Source organism: Pinus tabuliformis, chromosome 6 (genome assembly GCF_031772625.1).
Source record: "Pinus tabuliformis cultivar Carrire ecotype Pingquan chromosome 6, CPIR1, whole genome shotgun sequence".
Taxonomy (NCBI): domain Eukaryota; kingdom Viridiplantae; phylum Streptophyta; class Pinopsida; order Pinales; family Pinaceae; genus Pinus; species Pinus tabuliformis.
The window spans coordinates 351,979,931-351,993,004 of record NC_142292.1 but is presented as its reverse complement, the minus strand read 5'-3'; the positions used below and the strand labels follow the sequence as shown (position 1 = coordinate 351,993,004).

The window sequence follows — 13,074 nt, the reverse complement described above, 5'->3', positions numbered from 1 at the left end:
GACAAAGTAGAATCGAACGGTGGAAGTTACAAAGAATCAAGCATCGTAGAGCTTGATCAGATGGTCAAAAGCCCAGGAATCTGCATATGATAGGCATATCATTTACTGTATAATTCCTCCTATTGTCAGCCTTAAAGCTGAAAATCACACGTGGGAACCAACAAGTTCTCTTTTGCAACATTAAGATGTAGGAATCTAGGGCTGCCATTCACTTTTCTGCCTCGTTTGAACAAAACAAATTCATCTGACAATATGTATTCATTTTCTTGGCTTTATAATTGTTCAACTTCCAAATAAACAGATGTGATAAAAATTTGAAGTCCTATCATCTTGATGTCAATTTCTCTAATTCTTTTGGGATTTGTACCTACGAGTTCTAGGAACAGTTCAAACATAATAAACACGTTTACGATGGTTGCTCTCTTATCTCCATCTTTCTATTTATGGATGATATTGCCTTCTTATCTTTCTCTTTATGGATGGATAAGTTGGAACCTATAAACAGTGTCTGCAGGATGTAGAACAAGTGGATAGGATAGAAGCTAGGATGAATAAATGTCACCCCAATCATGAAGCCAGCAAATATGAGAAGCGCAGAATTTACTTGGTCAAATAATAGTAAGGTGAAAGAAATTGATTACTACATACTGAGGACAGTGAATTTTGTATTGATTCCTAGAAATTTTATACATTGACTAGCTGTATTATGCCTAGAAATAGAAAAAGTCATAACTGAAGGAGTTACAATTTCATCATCCTATACTGCACATGCGCTATTGTACAAGCTCATCCACACAAGATCTGCTATAACATTCTATTGGTAGCTGATGACAGTCATGAAGAGACACAATCTACAGCCTCACCTGAACTTCACTCTCAAGCAAAGAAAGAGTCGAGCCCTAGCTTGAAAAACTAAAAGTTAGCTTGCTCTACAGAGAACATTTATGCTTCCTTGATTATAATACTTGTGAGAAAAACAAGAAGCTTCCCCAGAAAACAAGCTGGAGAGGAGAGGAGAGAAGAATCCATGGATTCCAAACTATCAAGTGTGTATTTGTTGATAAATGTAAATACCGGTAGAATAAGCAGATTAAGTAATATTTCAAACAGCAAACATTTGCAAATCGATTAATAATTTCTATACATTGATGGAAAATCTCTGTCGGTGTGTTTCCCAGAGAGGTACTATTAGGTTGTATATGAGAGAGTTCTGTCATGCCCATTAATCCTAGGGACATGTGACCTCTCAATGTTGGATGCACTTCCTTACTTTGTAGATATTATCTACTAGAAACAGATTGGTTTACCCCATTCACTGGTAGAGGCACTATACTCACACTACTTTTTGAGATTCTTCAGTGTCTTCACTATATTGGCTAGCGACACAGACAGATCCTCCCACAGAGACATACAGAGTACTCTGCGGCAGACTGACTCCGTTGTGAAGAATGCTAGGAGGAACATCACCTTCCAAGACACGAACTATCTGAAAAACATAACTTCTGTCAGATCAGGTATTTCTACAACTAAATCCTGCCCAGAAAGCATAATGATGCCATCAGTTTGAACTTTGAAGGAAAAAAATAACGTCTGAAGGTCAATAACTTATGCAAGCAAGGACTGTACCCGTTCCATACGCGAGCGGCTTCTTGCAGACTTTTGAATACAAGAAGCTGCACATGCAACTACCCGCATCATATCATTCACATTATAGTTGTTCTGTAGGCGGGGATCAACAAGGGCATCTAGATTGCCATCTTCCATTGCTCGAGCAAGCAAGGGTCGGGCCTACAGAGTGATCAAAATCTTAGACCACCTAGAATAAATTCTAACCCAAGTTTGCATGAAGATTTAAGCGGTCAAAACAATATACAAATAAGTTCCGATTTGAAGTACTAACCGAATAGACTAGACTACTTTCCGGAAATGACAGAGTTAGATCTAGAGGCCGGCGGCCAGTGATCAACTCAAGCAGCACGACTGTCAGTTCCCCACTTGATGCATATTCTGGATCCAAATACCTATCCAGGCAACAATAGGGACTCAGAGCTCCAGTATAAATGTACAAAAGGTATCTACAAAGTCAAAATGCACTGGAAAGAGATTCACCCAAAAGTCCCCTTAGGCCTTGTGTTGACACGAGGAGAACCTTCTGAAGCAAGTTTTGCAAGGCCAAAGTCTGCAATCTGTGACATGTTGAAGTTATAATTTCAACGCAGCCGTGCGTTCTCACCCAAAACCACCAGCATGAAACCACAAACCACCCAGAAGCATATCGCACCGCTTTTCCGGAAAAGTTGTTTCCGTATTCTTGGCTCCGATGCGATTTGGTGAAGACGCGTGGATCTCACCTGACATCAGCATCTCTGACATATCGAAAGATAAAGTTTTGTAGCATGAGGCCTTCCGATATTCTTCTCCACCGTTCGATTGCTTCCATCGCCCTCCACCGTTGATCATCTGAAGTTGCATATGGGCCCGCATTAAATCAAGGATTGCGTGGAGTGAATGTTAAATTTTGTGTTGACCGCCAATAATAATGTAGTTAATGTGCCCGTAGAAGTATTGGTAGGTGATTTAAATTTTAAGTTTTTTATATGTATCGGAGGTATGGTGCATTTAAAGAAAGGCATGGGTGTTAAAAATATTTACGGCACGTAAAAGTAATTGTGTTTTTTTATTTTGTTTTCAAAAATGAAAAGGGCTCGTGCATTGACTATTGTAAAAAGGAACAAAGGAGCCGTGAAAAATGTGCTCTGCATCTTTGTTTTGTTTGGCACATGGGATATAAGGTTTTTGTTGTTGGCCATCGTAGTATGGTGGAGTAGCTAAAAACCATGTGTGGTTTTGCACAGCAGTGCATAAAGAAAATGGTGGAGCGTTTTTGTAAGTCTGTGTAAATTTTATTACAGCAGTAAACTTATGTAACCTTTTATTACTGCAGTAAGTTTTTTTCCACACCAGTGAATGTAAATGGAGGTTTTACAGCAGTAAATGTCAATGGGAATTTTTCCAGCAGTGTAAATTCTCGTATGGAGACAGAGTGAATGTTTTTTGTTTTGTTTTAATGAATAGAAATAATTTTATGGTGAATTACTCTGTTTCTCTGTGAAATTTTTTTTAAACTCCTCTATGCACAAAAAGATCCTGTGGAGGTAAAACAGAGCATTGCCTCTGTGTGATTGAATCTTGGTTTTTGGTATTTTCCCCATTAAAATGTCCAACAGTGGTATCAGAGCAGGACCAGGCTCTTTAAAGAAGTTAAAGAAGCTGAAGGGAGAAGGTTGTTGCTGCAGCAAAACTTCTCAGGCAGACAGAAGACTCAGACAACAAAGGGTTCAGGTATTTCTCAAAGTTTTTTCTCTGTGTTGCTGTTGAAAGAAACAGTCAGTTTTTTTTAAATACAGAGTCAAGGAATGGCCAGCACAAGCACTGGTATGGGTATGTTTAATACCCAGCTCCCACAGTTTAATGGGAAGAATTATGACTACTGGGCTATAACTATGAGAGCCTTGTTTGCTTCTCAATATTTATGGAAAATAGTTGAGGAAGGTTTTGAAGAACCAGCAGATGAAACTGAGTTCAATGCATTAACTCAGTGAGAGAGAGATCTCCTGAAGAGCAATAGGAAGAAGGATGCAAAAGCCATTTTATTGTTGCATCTAGCAGTAGACCAGAGTGTATTTCCAAGGATAGCAGCAGCTAAAACATCAAATGAAGCATGGCAAACCCTCAAGACAGTCTATCAAGGCATGGAGAGAGTGAAGACAGCAAAATTGCAAATGCTGAGAAAGGATTTTGAAAATTTGAACATGAAGGAGTCAGACAACATTGAATCATTCTTCACTCATGTGATTGGTGTAATCACACAAATTAGAACTCATGGAGAAACAATTTAAGATAGAAGAATAGTGGAGAAAATATTGAGGGTCTTACCCTCAAGGTTTGATGCCATAGTCACCACCATTGAAGAGACAAAGGATCTCTCAAACTATTCAGTTGATGAGCTACATGCATCACTGATAACACATGAGCAGAGGTTGAGTAGGAATGAAAACTCATCTCTTGAGCAAGCCTTCAAGACCCAGATGTCCTTTGGAAGAGGAAGAGGTCAAGGCAGAGGAAACAAGAGAGGAAGAGGCAGAAGCCAGAACAGAGGTGGAAGGAACAGCCCTTCAAATGCACAAGGAAGAGGCAGCAATCCAAATCAGAACCAAGGTCAAGGCAGCAGCCAACAAAGAGATCATTATCAGGCTCAAGGACAGAGGTATGATAAATCTAATGTTCAATGCTATTATTGCAAAAAGTATGGACATTATGCTAGTGATTGTAGAAAGAAACAACATGATAAGAACAACAGACAAAATGCCAATGTTACAAGAGAAAACAAAAGTCAAGACAATGTCCTGTTAGCTTGTAACATGGCTGAAACACATAGTGAGGACATTTGGTTTTTAGACTCAGGTTGCAGCAACCATATGACAGGGAATATAGCCCTCTTTTCAGCCTTAAATCAAAACTTGAAGTCAGAGGTCACACTAGGAACTGATAGTAAAGTGTCTGTTATGGGTAAAGGGGAAGTAAAAATATTTACAAAGCAAGGAGAAAGGAAAACCATAGCAGATGTATACTATGTCCCCGGAATGAGATGTAACCTATTGAGTGTTGGACAACTTATCCAAAAGGGTTACAATGTTTACTTTGAAAATGATGTGTGCACCATCATGGACATACCACCCAGCAAAAGATGCATTGCTGAAGTGAAGATGACAAGGAACAGGATATTCCCTCTCCGGATCAGGGCAGACATGAAAAACAAAAGGGAAATGGCAGCAGTCACCCAAGAGGCCTTCCAAAGTGTGCCAAAGGATGAGAACTGGTTATGGCACTTGAGATTCGGGCATCTAAATTTTGGAGGTCTAAACTTATTGAGCAGAAAAGGAATGGTAAAGGGATTACCATTGATAGAGAAGCCGGACAGCCTTTGTGAAGGTTGTATATTGGGCAAACAACATAGAGAAAGTTTTCCATCAGGGAAAAGCATAAGGGCAAAGACACCCTTAGAGATTATCCACTCAGATTTGTGTGGACCAATGCAAGCTCCATCATTAGCAGGCAGCCTATATTTCTTGACATTCATTGATGATTTTACAAGAAAGACTTGGATATATTTCCTTAAAAACAAAAGTGAAGTGTTTGAGAAATTCCAAAATTTCAAAGCACTTGTGGAGAACCAAAGTGGGTTGCACATAAAAGTATTGAGAACTGATAGAGGAGGTGAGTATATCTCCAAGGAATTCCTAAGATTTTGTAGAGAAAATGGAATTCATAAACAGTTTACAACTCGGTACACCCCACAGCAAAATGGAGTTGCTGAAAGGAAAAAGAGAACCATCATGGATATGGCGAGGAGCATGCTGAAGGCAAAGCATTTGCCAAATGAGTATTGGGCTGAAGCTGTACATTGTACAGTTTATATATTGAACAGGTGTCCTACAAAAGCAGTCATGAACAAAGTGCCAGAAGAGGCATGGAGTGGGAGAAAGCAAGGAGTTACCCACATGAGAGTTTTTGGGTGTGTGGCCTATGCACACATACCAGATCAGCTAAGGAGGAAGTTGGACAGCAAAGGGGAGAAATGCATCTTCATTGGATACAGTGATGAATCCAAAGCCTACAGGCTGTACATTCCATCTACCAAGAAGTTCTTTGTTAGCAGGGATGTTCAATTCATTGAAGAGGAAGCTTGGGATGGAAGCATAGAGAAAACAATGAATGTCAAGAACTGTTTGTCTCATGATGAAGATGAAGAGGAGGTGGCTGAAATGAATCCCCAAACAGCAGCGCCAACACAAGGACATCAAGGAACACCATTGAGGATCAATGAGAGTGCTTCTCCAAGCACACCACAAGGAGGAAATTCAAGTGCATCTTCAAGCACTTGCACACCAAGTGAACGAGGTAAGAAATTTAGAAATCTAAGTGATATTTATGATGAAGGAATGAATTCCTTATTTGCCTTGTATTGTCATGTTGATGATCCTATTCATTTCGAGGATGCAATTAAAGATAGGAAATGGATAGAAGCTATGGATGAGGAGATGAATGCCATAGAGAGAAACAAAACATGGGATTTGGTTGAGCTACCAAAAGGCAAATAAGTCATTGGTGTGAAATGGGTCTACAAGACCAAGAGCAATGCTGAAGGCAAGATTGAAAGGCATAAAGCAAGGCTGGTTGTCAAAGGGTACAAGCAACAGTATGGGAGAGATTATGAGGAGACTTTCGCACCGGTTGCAAGAATGGAAACCGTGAGAGCAGTGTTGTCCATAGCAGCACAAAACAAATGGAAAGTCTACCAAATGGATGTGAAATCAGCATTCCTAAATGGAGTGTTAATGGAAGAGGTCTATGTGGAACAACCTCTCGGATATGAGAAGAAAGGTGAAGAGCACAAAGTGTGCAAATTGAAGAAAGCTCTTTATGGGCTGAAGCAAGCGCCAAGAGCATGGTACAGCAGGATAGATTCTTATCTATTGGATAATGAATTTGACAAATGTGAAGGAGAACCCACTGTCTACATCAAAGAAAAAGATGGTAGAATTTTAATTGTTGTCTTATATGTTGATGATGTAATTTTCACAGGTAATGATGATCAGCTCATTGAGAATTTTAAATCAGTCATGAAAGAGGAATTTGAAATGACTGATATGGGTTTCTTGAGATACTTCTTAGGCATAGAAGTAGAGCAAAATGAAAAAGGAATTTTTATATCTCAAGCAAGATATGTAAATCAAAATTTGAGCAGATTTAAGATGGAAGAATGCAAGGCAGCAATCACTCCCACAGTGATGGGATTAAAGCTCAGCAGAGAGGACAGCAACAAGGATTTTGATCCTAGCTTGTATAAAAGTATTGTTGGCAGCCTTATGTATTTAACAGCAACTAGGCCTGATTTAATGTATGTTGTTAGTTTAATTTCCAGGTTCATGGAGAGGCCGAAGGAGGCACATTGGCAGGCAGCAAAGAGAATTTTGAGGTATGTGAAAGGTACCAAAATGTTTGGAATTCTATATCATGCCTCAGAACATTCAGATTTGGTTGGATACACTGACAGCGATTGGGCTGGAAGTGTAGATGATCGGAAAAGCACTTCCGGTCATGTTTTTCATATGGGTTCAGGAGCCATTTCATGGGCTTCTAAGAAGCAGTCCATTGTAGCATTGTCTACAGCAGAGGCTGAATATGTGGCAGCGACAGCAGCAGCATGTCAAGCAGTATGGATGAGAAGGATGTTGAGAAGCTTAGGCCAAGAGCAGGCAAAATCGACAGTGATCTTTTGTGACAATAGCTCAGCTATTGCATTGTCAAAGAATTCAGTGTTTCATAAAAGAACGAAACACATTGATACAAGGTTTCACTACATCAGAGAATTGGTGAACAATGGAGAAATTGTCTTGAAACATTGCAGGACTCAAGAACAGGTTGCGGACATCTTGACAAAGCCATTGGATCAGAAAAGCTTTGAATTTTTGAGGAAGTGTCTCGGTATGACCGAATGCCCAGCTGTTGAAATTAAAGGGGAGTGTTGAAGTTATAATTTCAACGCAGCCGTGTGTTCTCACCCAAAACCACCAGCATGAAACCACAAACCGCCCAGAAGCATATCGCACCGCTTTTCCGGAAAAGTTGTTTCCGTATTCTTAGCTCCGATGCGATTTGGTGAAGACGCGTGGATCTCACCTGACATCAGCATCTCTGACATATCGGAAGATAAAGTTCTGTAGCATGAGGCCTTCCGATATTCTTCTCCACCGTTCGATTGCTTCCATCGCCCTCCACCGTTGATCATCTGAAGTTGCATATGGGCCCGCATTAAATCAAGGATTGCGTGGAGTGAATGTTAAATTTTGTGTTGACCGCCAATAATAATGTAGTTAATGTGCCCGTAGAAGTATTGGTAGGTGATTTAAATTTTAATGTTTTTATATGTATCGGAGGTATGGTGCATTTAAAGAAAGGCATGGGTGTTAAAAAATATTTACGGCACGTAAAAGTAATTGTGTTTTTTTTATTTTGTTTTCAAAAATGAAAAGGGCTCGTGCATTGACTATTGTAAAAAGGAACAAAGGAGCCGTGAAAAATGTGCTCTGCATCTTTGTTTTGTTTGGCACATGGGATATAAGGTTTTTGTTGTTGGCCATCGTAGTATGGAGGAGTAGCTAAAAACCATGTGTGGTTTTGCACAGCAGTGCATAAAGAAAATGGTGGAGCGTTTTTGTAAGTCTGTGTAAATTTTATTACAGCAGTAAACTTATGTAACCTTTTATTACAACAGTAAGTTGTTTTCCACACCAGTGAATGTAAATGGAGGTTTTACAGCAGTAAATGTTAATGGGAATTTTTCCAGCAGTGTAAATTCTCATATGGAGACAGAGTGAATGTTTTTTTTGTTTTAATGAATAGAAATAATTTTATGGTGAATTACTTTGTTTCTCTGTGAAATTTTTTTTAAACTCCTCTGTGCACAAAAAGATCCTGTGGAGGTAAAACAGAGCATTGCCTCTGTGTGATTGAATCTTGGTTTTTGGTATTTTCCCCATTAAAATTCCCAACATGACAAAAGATTATATCAGATTTCAGCATATATTGTGAGGTTTAACATACCATGAACATAAGGTTACCTTTGTTTCGAAGTTGGAGTCAAGTAGAATATTTGAAGCTTTGATGTCTCTGTGAATTATCTTCGGATAAACTGCAATTTAGAACAATGTCAAAATATATAATAAAAGAGTGTTGAAGTAAGAAGACAAAAGCAATATAGCATATAGTCTTCATGTAGATAAGCAAGTCCACGAGCTGCTCCTATTGCAATCTTCAATCTAGTTGGCCACTTCATGCTAGGCTGACCTTCAGCTGCCATAAAATATAAACCTTATTGGAAATCATAGAAATTATACTTCAAGTGACTTTACTAGCATGAAGCAATTTGACATTTACTAAATACTCTTTCCTCATATGTAAAAGGATACTAGCATTGATTCATCTTATCCCCGGATCTTTAAGTCTTTTGTTCTCAATGTTTTAAATGTATGACAGATCGAAGATTAAAATGGGTCTACGCTACTTATTCGAAAATGCTTAATACTAGCATTTTTTTGTTAGACATTATGTTAAAATTTAGAAAATTAAATCGTGGGCTCTTTTCTGCATTTCTTTAGCATTACACATGCACAAATGAAGTGTTGAAGGTCTCACCCAACGCAGATGTTAGAACAAATCGCTTCTAGTCAAAATCATATGCATAATGATAAGTGAATGGTGGAAGAATTGTTACACATATGACTTACCATGTTGATGGTGCTCTAGTGTATTATTAGGAAAAAACTCAAAAACAAGCAATCGTTGGCTACCAGCTATGCAGTAACCTAGCAATGAGACAAGGTTGTGGTGATGCACACAACTGATTATTTCCACTTATGCTTGAAAGCCACATTCTCCCTCGCTCCCACGAACTTTGAGCTTCTTCACAGCTATATTTTTGTTTCCTGGAAGAATGCCTTTGTATACATATCCAAAACCCCCCTGTCCTAATAGATTGGTCTCTGAGAAGCTATCTGTAGCAACCTCTAACTCTTCATAGGTGAATTTTTTTGAGATACCAAGACTAATGCCTGGAGGAGGAGGAGGTAATTGCTGTTGTGATACTAGAAAAACAGAGCTTAAATCATCTCTACTACTAAATACAGGTTGGGGAGGTGGAAGAGTTTGCATGAATACAGAAGTTGGAAGAGGTAATGGCTGTTGTAATCCCGGAAAACCAGAGCTTAAATCATCTCCACTGCTAACTACAAGTTGGACAGGTCAAGGACACAGTATGAATACAAGAGGTGGAGGAGGAAATGGCTGCTTGTGATGCTGGAAAATCAGACCTTGAATCATCTCCACTGTTAAATATATGTCGAGAAGGTGGAGGACATGGCATCAATACAGGAGGTGGAGGAGGTAATGGCTACTGTGATGCTGGAAAACCAGAGCTTGAATCAACTCCATTGTTAAGTACGGGTTGGGAAGTTGGAGGATGTGGCATGGACACACGAGGTGATGGTTGAGGTTCAAACGTATTGCAAAGATAAACTGGATGGGATGGACGTGAGTTAATTTTGACATCATTATTCCCCCAAAGAGTGATTGTCTTAATGTCAGGAAAATAAGGCAGGTATTGAGGTGTTCGCCCATAAAGGTCATCTGCACAATGTCGAAAAGAAGAGTTAACTGAAATATGAATTGTAACAATTTCCTAAACAGGGAAAAATAATGCTACTCTATCCTTATTATTGAGTTGGAAGACTGTGCGAGATTCAAAACAATTAACTTTCTTGAGAATAAAGCTTCAGATCACTAAATATCTGATTACTTGAAGTTTTAAAGCTTTTGCCCAAAAAAATTATAGGAACACATTACTATCAATTGATATGGGAAAGGAGGCTAGGAGGAGTCTCCGCACACGAAGAAGAATATATTGTTGCTAACCTAAATGTCAGCTAATTTGGGATTGCAGGCGATGGTATGTGTAAAGCAAAGAAATTTAGAAAATCCAGCCTATGCTAGAAGATAGTTGATCTATTACTCATAAAGAAAGTTTATACTATATTTTGAGATGGGTGTTATTATTCAATTTGTTATCCTGAATATATAACAATTCTAGGTTTCTAAATGATAGATTTGGGTAATTAAGAGGCCAGCCATTGTTATCTTGTCAACTCTCCGAAGTTCTTTAGACCAGATCTCCTCTGGCTCAAGGGATGTTTTCGTAACTAAGAGTGCTAGAAACTAAAGCTATGAAGTGTAAAGTAGATTCTAGTAAAACAAGTTGTAAAGGTTCCAAAAATAGAAAATTACCTGGTTATATTACACCAAACAAGAAAAAAACAGCTTCATAGAATAAAAAATTAACCGTAATATAATATAAGCAACATCAAATAGCTATATATGCCATCAACTAAAAATAGTGAACTCTTCTAAACCCACTACTCATTGTCATTGCCTATGAAAGGGGCTCCCTAAAAATCTGTAGATCTATATAATCTGCATTATAAATTTGTTCATCCAAGTTAGTTTAAAACAAATAAATATATAAAATTGCTCTAACCAACTTAATTATAGATAAATAAAATTGTTCCACCCAACCTAGTTTAAAATAAATAAATAAATTCAACTTAGTAAACTCAGTTTAAAATTAATAAATAAACTATCAACAAGTTGTTCCCATGATTTATGGATGAAAGATTTTATAAAATTTAGTTAAATTTATAAATGAAATAATCTTTTTTCAAGTGCATTTAAAAAAAATAATTAAGTTTAAATTGTTTAATTTATATGATTTGAGTGTCCAAATATATTTTAGGGTGTTGAATATATTTATACATTCCAAAAATTATTTTAAATAACACAAAAAATCATAGTTTTATTTGAAAGATTTAATAAAATTGAATAGTTCAATTTATAAATGAAATAATATTTTTCAAGTGCATTTTAAATTGATAATTTTTTTAAAAACTTAAATTTAAATTGTTTAATCTGTATAATTTGAATGTCTAAATATATTTTAAATACTAAATATATTTATACATTAAAAAAATTATTTTAAACAATAAAACATCATAATATTATTTGAAATTATATTAAAAAAATTCTTAAAAAAATATTTCATCTATAATTTAAACTAAACCTTATATTTTTTTAATTCATTTGCATTTAACATAAAAAGATCTAACAGCTGAAAAGACTCAGTGTTGCTCCATTAAAGCGTGTTATATTTTGGTGGGCTCAAGGCATATTCAACTCCCCAAGGTCTTTCATACACAACCATTTCTAATTTATATATTTTTTAAACCATGATTTACTATTTGTGGCCGGATTGTAATATAACATTTGTTTAAACTATCTGTCCTTTATAGTAATGAAATGATATTATAATATTACTTTTGTTTAGGTTCCTCTTTCCATATATCTTATTTTTTGGTATAATATTATAATATTACTTTGTTTAGAATGCAAGCCCTCGTTGCTCTGCCCTTGACTGAGGGTCCTCGTTTCTCCGCGCTGTTTACAATTACAATTGTTCAGAGGGTACAAATTACAACTGTTCTGAGGGTATTCCTAATAAACTCCTTTGCAAGTCTTTGAAACTTTGGCATAAATTTTACAAAGTTATGAAAATTTAGAGAGTATTTTTAAGTTCCAATTCGGATCAACATCTTTTCCATACCAAACAGAAAACACACCGAGCACTATCATTATACAAAACTCCCCACTTAAAAAAACATGTAATCAAAACTATATACAATTTTTTTCATAAAAATATTGCGGGTAATAATGTAGATCCACATCAATTGTTGTAATGAGTTTGTTTGCATGGTATGGATGCAAGCCTTTCCAAAACGAATGCTTTTCTATACTGAAAATACTATTCCCTCCGCTGAACAAAATTTAAAATTTAATTGGGCAAGCTGAACAAAATTTAGGGCAGACTACACTTATAATATTCTTGTTATAATGCTACCTGATGCTTCCATATTTTCATTACAGATCTGAAAATGACCAAAAACAAATCATGCAGAAGGTTAGAGAGTAACATACCTTCGCGAGGTTTAGGTGGGTTCGGAAGGTACCGTCCAGAGCTTCTTCTTATAACGCAACATATTGATCTGACATTAACCAAAAACAAATAATGAAGCAGGTTACAGAGCAACATACCTCCGCGAGGGTTAGGCTGGTACTGTCACGCCCCTACACCTGCGGTAGTCTTCCAACTGCTTGTAGCAAGGTGCGGCACCACCGAACGCTTTCTTTTCACCAATACTAACATTCGTGGGCTACGCCTACTTTCACATTAACATTACTTAGCTTGTGTTTCGCAACCAAGTAAATATGCAATTATCCTTTATACTTAATGAAGCCCATACTCATTCATTATCATCATGCAATTATACCAAGAACAATAACAATTGCAACAAGTATAAAGGGGAGGGGCAACTCCCCGTAATGTGAGTCTGCCCGACAATTTTATTA

At 37.2% G+C, this 13,074-nt stretch overlaps 1 pseudogene; it reads right to left on the bottom strand.

Annotated features, from left to right (window-relative positions):
• Positions 1-1,333: 1,333 nt before the first annotated feature.
• On the bottom strand, positions 1,334-9,774 carry LOC149258751 (proline-rich receptor-like protein kinase PERK1; annotated as a pseudogene).
• Positions 9,775-13,074: the final 3,300 nt, after the last annotated feature.